Below are 7,769 nucleotides of genomic sequence, written 5' to 3' on the forward strand. Positions count from 1 at the left end.
TGTAGTTCTTAACTTTGTACATATACATCTATTAATTATCAGATGAACTATTTTATCCACTACTTTCTCTCTGTCAATGGAGTGTGTACATATATGCATGTATAATTATCAGATGAACGATGACAATACCTTCTATTTATACAGTCCTTTCTGTACCTTCTCTAGCCGTGATGTACTCCGAAATTTAACTTTTAAGGGTGTGTTTGGGAGGAGGGGTTCCACACACATTAGCGCATGATTTATTAAGTATTAGCTTAAAAAACTTTTGAAAGGATTAATATGATTTTTTTAAAAAAACACTGCATACTATGCCAACCAATTCCAATTCCTGCCTTAAGATTTCATGACAACATTATATTTCTTGCAACCAAAAAACAGAAACCTGCCACTTATGTCAGATAAACTGATCGAATTTCTTTTGCTAATTATATCAAGCTAAAACTGCCAAAAGTAATCACTAACACTCCATTCTGTCTCCACCGGTGCAGCGCGCGTCCCACGCTAGTCTGAATTAAATAAGATGAATCGTAGTGCATGCATGTATACTCTGGTCGCAAGCTGCTGCGACAAAAACGTGTTTGCAGTGTATTCTTGGGTGCTTCTTATCTAGAAAATTGCCAATCTAAACTTCAGCTCTAACATTAACGTGGGCAGAGAAAATCAACACAATTGGCCATGGCACCACCACACCGTGTATGCCTAATGGGATCTGTATCGCTGCCTTGTCGCTTGGGATAAGGTGCACTGCCAGAGAAGTGGGTGTTAAATTTTGTGTCGAATATGTGTACGCAGTCGGTTACAGTTTAGGACTTAGAGTTGTACTAGGTGTAGGCCTAGAGTATGAGTCGGACTCTATCCTAGGTTCTCTCATAAATAGAGGGGCGTGCCTGTTGTAACCGCATGGCGACTTAGCATAGCGAGAGGGAGCGGCTGCCGGCGGCAGCCGGCCATGAGTCGATATAACTCTAATACGTTGTAATATGCTGGATTGGGGAGGAGCGCCCGTAATCAGTGCCCCGGAGATGTAGGCTTCAGCTGAACTCCGTTATCAAATATCGTGCCTCGGTGTCGTCATCATGTTTGGATCTCCTATGACGTTTCTTCCGCATTTGGTTTCTGATGTGATTTCGGGGCCGGTTTTCTAACAAGTGGTATCAGAGCCTGCGGGAGATCCATGGTAGAGGTACGAGGGAGGTGCTCCATGCCGCGACGACTACACAGGGTGTCCAGGGACGGACATGGACGCAAGGTGGAGCACGGCGGCGATCAACGGAATTTGATCGGTGGATCGAACACTTCAGGCGGCGGTCTGAACCGTTCGATGGCTGCTTTCAACAGGGAGATGACTAGACGTGGTGCTCGGGTCGATGGCGGCGGAAGCGATTGGCGATCCAATCGGTGGGTCGGACACTTCGGGTGGGTGGCCTGGACTTTCCGGTGAGCTACTCTCAACAAGGAGACGTGGGGCCCCATGCTCGGGTTGATTGAAGCTGGAGGCGATCGGCGTTCTTGGTCGGTGGATCGAACACTCTGGGCGGGGTGGCCTGAGCCTTTCAATGAGCTGCGTTCGACAGGGAGATGGCTAGACGTAGCGCTCGGGTCGTTCGGTGGCTGGGAAGACGGCATGCGACTTGTCGGCTTCGGCTCGCGACTAGATTGATGGCGTTCAATCGGAAGTCGGAGCGGGTGGATCCAACAGGCTGTTTTGGAGGTGTTAACGACAAGTACTGCATGGAGGATTGCTACTTAGCAGCGTACATGCAATGGATTGCTCTGGAACCAGGACGTTGCTAGGGGTATGTGAAGCTTGGAGGTCAGGGTCGTGGCGGTGTGCGCGGTTTTGCGTCGAGGCCGAGCCGGCGGCGGAGATAGAGCAGTGCTGGTAGTAGCAGTTTCATGCAGGACTTGACTCGGAGAGGCCATGGTAGAAAAGGAGTCGAGCACAGGTTCGGCTTCAATACACACGACAAGAAGAGATCGAGAAGGATACCACGTCGGACATGAAAGGGGACCAGAGGAGAATTCGATTTGGAAATAGAATCGGGCTCAACTTGTCCCTGTAAATCAGCAAAAGGAATCCACGGGATTGCAGAGATTGCGATCGAATCAAACCAACCAAAGCAATGAAGAGATCGGACCCGATTTCTTGGGCGGCGGGGGGTTTGGGCGACGAACTGCGAGCGGTAGAAGCACGGCTTGGTGTAGTCGTCGTGCAGGTGCTGGCGAGTTCGACGCGGGCCGGCTCCGGCGAGGAGGTGGCAAGTATCGGCGAAGGGGCGGCGGCGACACTCCTGTGTCGGGGAGAAGGCTTCCGTGGGCGTTGGCATCCTCACCGGCGGGAAGCCCACGGCGGCGGCGGCGGCGCCCTCACCGGCGGGGCTCAGGAGGCGACGAAGCGCTTCAGGACGGGCAGCGATGTCGGAAACCGAGGCGGCGTCTTCGGTGGCGGCGTTGAGGAAGCTAGTGAGGCGTGCGGGCTCCTGGTGCTTGTGCAGATCCGAGACAGAGACGGTCGCAGCAGGCGTGGAGAGCGATGCTGTAAGCGGCGGTCTCTTGCTGCGGTAGGAGCATGAGCAGAAGGAAGCAGAAGGGGATCGATCGATCTGATTCTGTTTGACCGATCTCCTGTTCCACGGTGGACTAGTTTTGCCTATGGCCTGTGGCCGCGGCTTCACTGTTCCGTTGTTGTGTCCCCATCCGTGTTCCGTACCACGTGGAGGCCATCGGTTTGTTTGGGTTTTGGTGGTGGGCTCGGTTCGCCCACTGCAGAATATGACGCCGTCACTACTGACTTAAAAAAAACGAGTACTACTAGTAGTACTTTTCACTCTGCACGAGTCGGATCTGGCCGTCGCTTCGCTGGCGCTTGCTGCTCGTCGTCTGCTGTGCTTCGCCGGCGACCGCTGCTCCTAGTCGCTCACAAAGAAGGGACGCGGCACTGGCTCCTGTGAACTTGTGCTGTTCCGAACGAGCAGGGGATTTGGATCAGGCAACCAAACAACCCATTAGTGTAATTCAATGGCCAGTACCAAATGTGGAACTCCCTAGCTACTGGCAACTATTGTTTGCTATGGTAAAGAAGTGAAGATCGAAGCTTGCCCTTGAGTGATGCAGTATAGACGTTGCAGCAGAGGCAGCTGGTTCCGTCAACATGGTTGTCACTTGCTCATGCGGTGAATCTGTGACCTTGGCTGACCCTGAAAGATTAGATGCAGAGGCCATTGCTGTTACGAAGAAAATGATTGTGATTCGATAATACTGCGCCATATGTAAACCTTAATCTATTTCTGAAAAACTGACTGATGTTTGCCGACTTAATTTTTATTTGACGCCTTTGTTTTCTTGGAGGGCCACGCTAATTAGGAGTAATCGCTAACTGCGTCATCAGGTGACGGATGGAGAGAATAATCTCCGTTTATGGTGGGGCCACATAGAAACAATCAACAAACCGATAGCCTCCACGTGGTACGGAACACGGATAGGAACACAGCAACGGAACAGGTAAGCCGCGGCCGCTGTGGTGGTTGAGTCAAGGCAGCTTACACGTGGGACCAAGCAAGCATGCAAGGTGATTAGTGCATTGGAACTTGATGAAGACTAGACTATGCGCACGTGATGTTTGATGGCTAATGCATGTGTCCATACATGGTGATGGTGTTGGCCTGGTACATGTATCGAAGGACAAACATGTTAGCACATACTTGTGCAGTAGTCTGGTGAGATAAGTTATATGCGAGAAGGATCGTGCATGTAGAATTGCAAGCTATTGTGTTAACTCGTGGACTCGGCAGTGGCAGTCGTGGATGGGCAAGATGGTTTCCTAGGAAACAGCGGGGGAAAATTGTTGAGGGTGTCAACGATCTGTTTGGCAGTACAGGGTATATCCAGAATCTGTGGGGTTTGCATGATGGGGATATATGGAATCTGCGTCACTGAAGAGGAAGAGCAAGCGCTGTGGTGGTAATTTCTTCAGATGATTCAAAGCAACGGTGATTTTCTCAAACTATCCGGAATTCAGTCTACGGATGCGGGAAAGCGTAGATGTTGGATTTATTAGCTTGGTTCTTAAGACGACAAGGAAGAAAGGGTTCTCTTCATGTCTGGTGAGTTTGATTTATCTATTTTGGTGATGACATTTGTTATCTGGCCATGGATTAAATCAAGTCAAATTTAAGACGGAAGATGAAGGTGAACATAGTCTTTGGGAAGCCTATGACGTGACAGCTAGGAAGGAATCCAATTTCGCTTGGCAAGACGACTGTGGTGATATGAGAGAAGGTGGAGTACTATTGCAGGTGGAGTCAGGAGAAAGAAATTACAGGGATAGCGGAGTCTCTTGTTTAACAGTGAGCCTGGTGGAGGCTTGTCGGGGTAGCTCGGTGTGAGCAGCGAAAAAGGATCAACTCAAGTCTTGGTGCACGGAGGTTCGAGCAAGTAAAAAATTCGGGTTGGCGTGGCATATTCGCCAAGGTGGAGTTTATTAGAGTTTGTGTCGAATATATGTACGCAGTCGGTTACAGTTTAGGACTTGGAGTTGTACTAGGTGTAGGACTAGAGTATGAGTCGGACTCTATCCTAGGTTCTCTCATAAATAGAGGGGCGTGCCTGTTGTAACCGCATGGCGACTTAGCATAGCGAGAGGGAGCGGCTGCCGGCGGCAACCGGCCGTGAGTCGTTGTAACTCTAATATGTTGTAATATGCTGGATCGGGGAGGAGCACCCGTAATCAGTGCCCCGGAGATGTAGGCTTCGGCTGAACTCCATTATCAAATATCGTGCCTCGGTGTCATCATCATGTTTGGATCTCCTATGGCGTTTCTTCCGCGTTTGGTTTCCGATGTGATTTCGGGGCCGGTTTTATAACAGTGGGAGGTCTAGGGATTAAAAACATGCATGATCAAAACTGTGCTTTGCTTGTGAAAAGACTTCATCATCTTCACGCGATAGACTCCTCTTGTGGACGATGGATTTGGCAAGAACACTCCGGCTCCGTCCTCTTCTATGACAATCAACTGGGTCCTCACTGGGACTCCTTATCCACTCTCCTACCGATTCTTCAGCGCCTGACGCGCGTTCAAGTTGGGGATGGCACGCGCACTTCGTTCTGACATGACTATTGGTGTGGTTCGAGCTCTTTCAAAGATCGATTTGCTCCCCTATTCTCTCATGCTCTCAATGGGGAAGCAGCGGTTGTGATGTTCCTCTCGAAGCCAATAGAAGATCAGTTCGCTCCCAGGCTATCCTCCTCTGCTGAAACTCAATTATCACAATTGCGAGAGATGCTACAAAACTTCTGCCTCGGTAACTCTACTGATTTACGTACACCGCATGATGCTCCTGGGATCCTTCGCACGAAGAACATCTATTCTTCTTCTCAATTGGGCCTGCCACTGTGCAAGAACTGGAGCTTCATCTGGGACAATCGAGCTCCTCCAAGAGTTCAATTCTTCGCTTGGCTACTAGCTAAAGATCGGCTTCCTACCAAGGCTAATTTGCACAAGAAAAACATTGTTCCAACAGCTGGGTGCATTGTCTGCAATTGTGCTGACGAAACGGTGACACATCTCTTTCTTCAATGCCAATTCGCTCAGGAATTCTGGAGAGCTTTGTGTTAGGAAACGATAAGCGAACAAACGATAAAGAACAATAGATCAATCACAGAAGACACGAGATTTAACGTGGAAAAACCCTCCCAAAACAGGAGAGAAAAAACCACGGGCGCCAGCCAGCAAAATATCTTCACTATATCTGGGGTGAGGTTACATCGCCGCACGACGGCTTACAAGAGGTATATATATGGTGGAACCCTAAAAGGGATGACGATCCGCTACGGCAGAAGCTGGCCTTTATTAAGTGCAAATGAATTTGGATCACAACTCAACACTTTGCGTATATCTGTTGTTTCGAGTGTTCAAGATCTCGCTGACCTCACTGCTCCCTGCCATTTGCCTGTCAAGCACTTCCAAGTTTTTTTCTTATTTTGTTTTTGGGGGCTTTGGAACCATAGGCATGATGTCGTTTTTCGGGGTCTCCCTAACTCCCGGACGAGGTTAGTGGCTAAATGTATTGAGGACGCTACTTTGTGGGCTGAGCATCTTCGTAGAGAAGATAGGTCGTCGGTTGTGACTAAATGGAAAAGTCTTCTTTCTTTCTCTATTCACTCTAGCTAATTCTGTAATACTTCATGATGTAAACCCTCTTCCTCTTTTCAATATAATTCAGGTGGGGAATCCCCCGGTTGATTAATTCAAAAAAAAAGGGATCTGTATATATCCTTCTATCCTGACTAATTCCTGGTGGGTTTTCTCCATCCACCAGAGCTGCAACCTACAATTATTGTTGACCAGGTTATTCATCAAATATATGGTTGATTTTGTCTCTACGCCGTTTCAAAATTAAATTGGAGGTACGTAAATACTTTGCTATGATTCCTTTGTTTAATAGGTGATTATATTTTAATTTGTTCGTAATCTGTTGTCCAATAACTAAATGTAAGTGCAAAAATCCTAGATAATTAATTATGATAAAGTTGTGTTGTGTTTACTACCGTGCCGCACAGCTGCCAAATAAAACATATATATTTATAATGTATTATTCGGTGTTTTTGATTATGGCCATGCTAAACATCCACTTTCCATAGACCATGCCAATTTTTCTGTAATAAAAACAAGTGCTTAATTGAACGGAAAATACTTACACCTTATTTTCCAAAATAATTTTAAGATGGCACGTGTTTGCATTCATAACTAATTATTCTTTTAGTTTACTAGAAGCCGATGTAACCATAAATATCAAGGCGCGTCAATCTCAAGATATCATGTTTCATTCTCTCGGAGATGTTTATAGGGTAGAGTGTTCATGCGTGTATTTATAGGGATGAGTATGCAGCAGTATATATGAGCGCTTTGCGTTTTTACCGTTTTCCCAAAAAGAAAAAATCAATTAATTACAATGACAATATTTGAAAATCAAATTGAAATAGTAAAGAAAGCAGTTTTTTTTCACGGATCACACTTTCAACTTATTCATCAAAATGTATGATTGCAAACAGAAACCCTCTCAACTATGGTTGCAACATATCAGAATAAAAAAACAAATTCCTTGAGATATATCTAGCAGTAAAACACTCCCAGAAAGGAGCTGCACGCTCCCGTTGTCCCTACAAGATCACAGGAAAAATAATCCCAAGTCTTTTGATCTACTTATTAGATCACTCAAATCATTAACAAGCAAAACAAAACGACAAATCAGCTCACCATATGCATGGAATCACCTCAATTGGCCTCCACATCAATTGCTGTTGAAGATGCCTTTGCCACATCGAAGAGATCGTGGCCTTCTCGGACCCTACTAGAGGATATGCCATGCATGCATGGTTGTCTCCCCAGCCCGCTTGGAATTATACCATAGGCACCATATATATTGAGGGGAAGGCTGATATGCGAATGTTCGCGGGCCACGAACATGCTCAAACTATAAAAATTACTTTGTCTGCATGCACGTAACTTGTGACTGGATTCTGGAAGAACCAGCATAGCATATATGCAGCCATGCATGTCGTCACTTAATTCGCATGTACTTAGGGTATAATTATTAGCATACGATCTACTGCATTAATTCATACGTTTTGGTGTCGGAAAAAAATAATGTGCCGTTCCGTAATTAAAGCATTACCACATAATTACCGTCTAACTAGGGTGCACATAATTTTTTTATTTTATAGCAACATCTTCAATTCAATAGATTTTTACCCAAATTTTTAAGCTTGG

The sequence above is a fragment of the Oryza sativa genome, chromosome 11 (genome assembly GCF_034140825.1).
Source record: "Oryza sativa Japonica Group chromosome 11, ASM3414082v1".
NCBI lineage: Eukaryota > Viridiplantae > Streptophyta > Magnoliopsida > Poales > Poaceae > Oryza > Oryza sativa.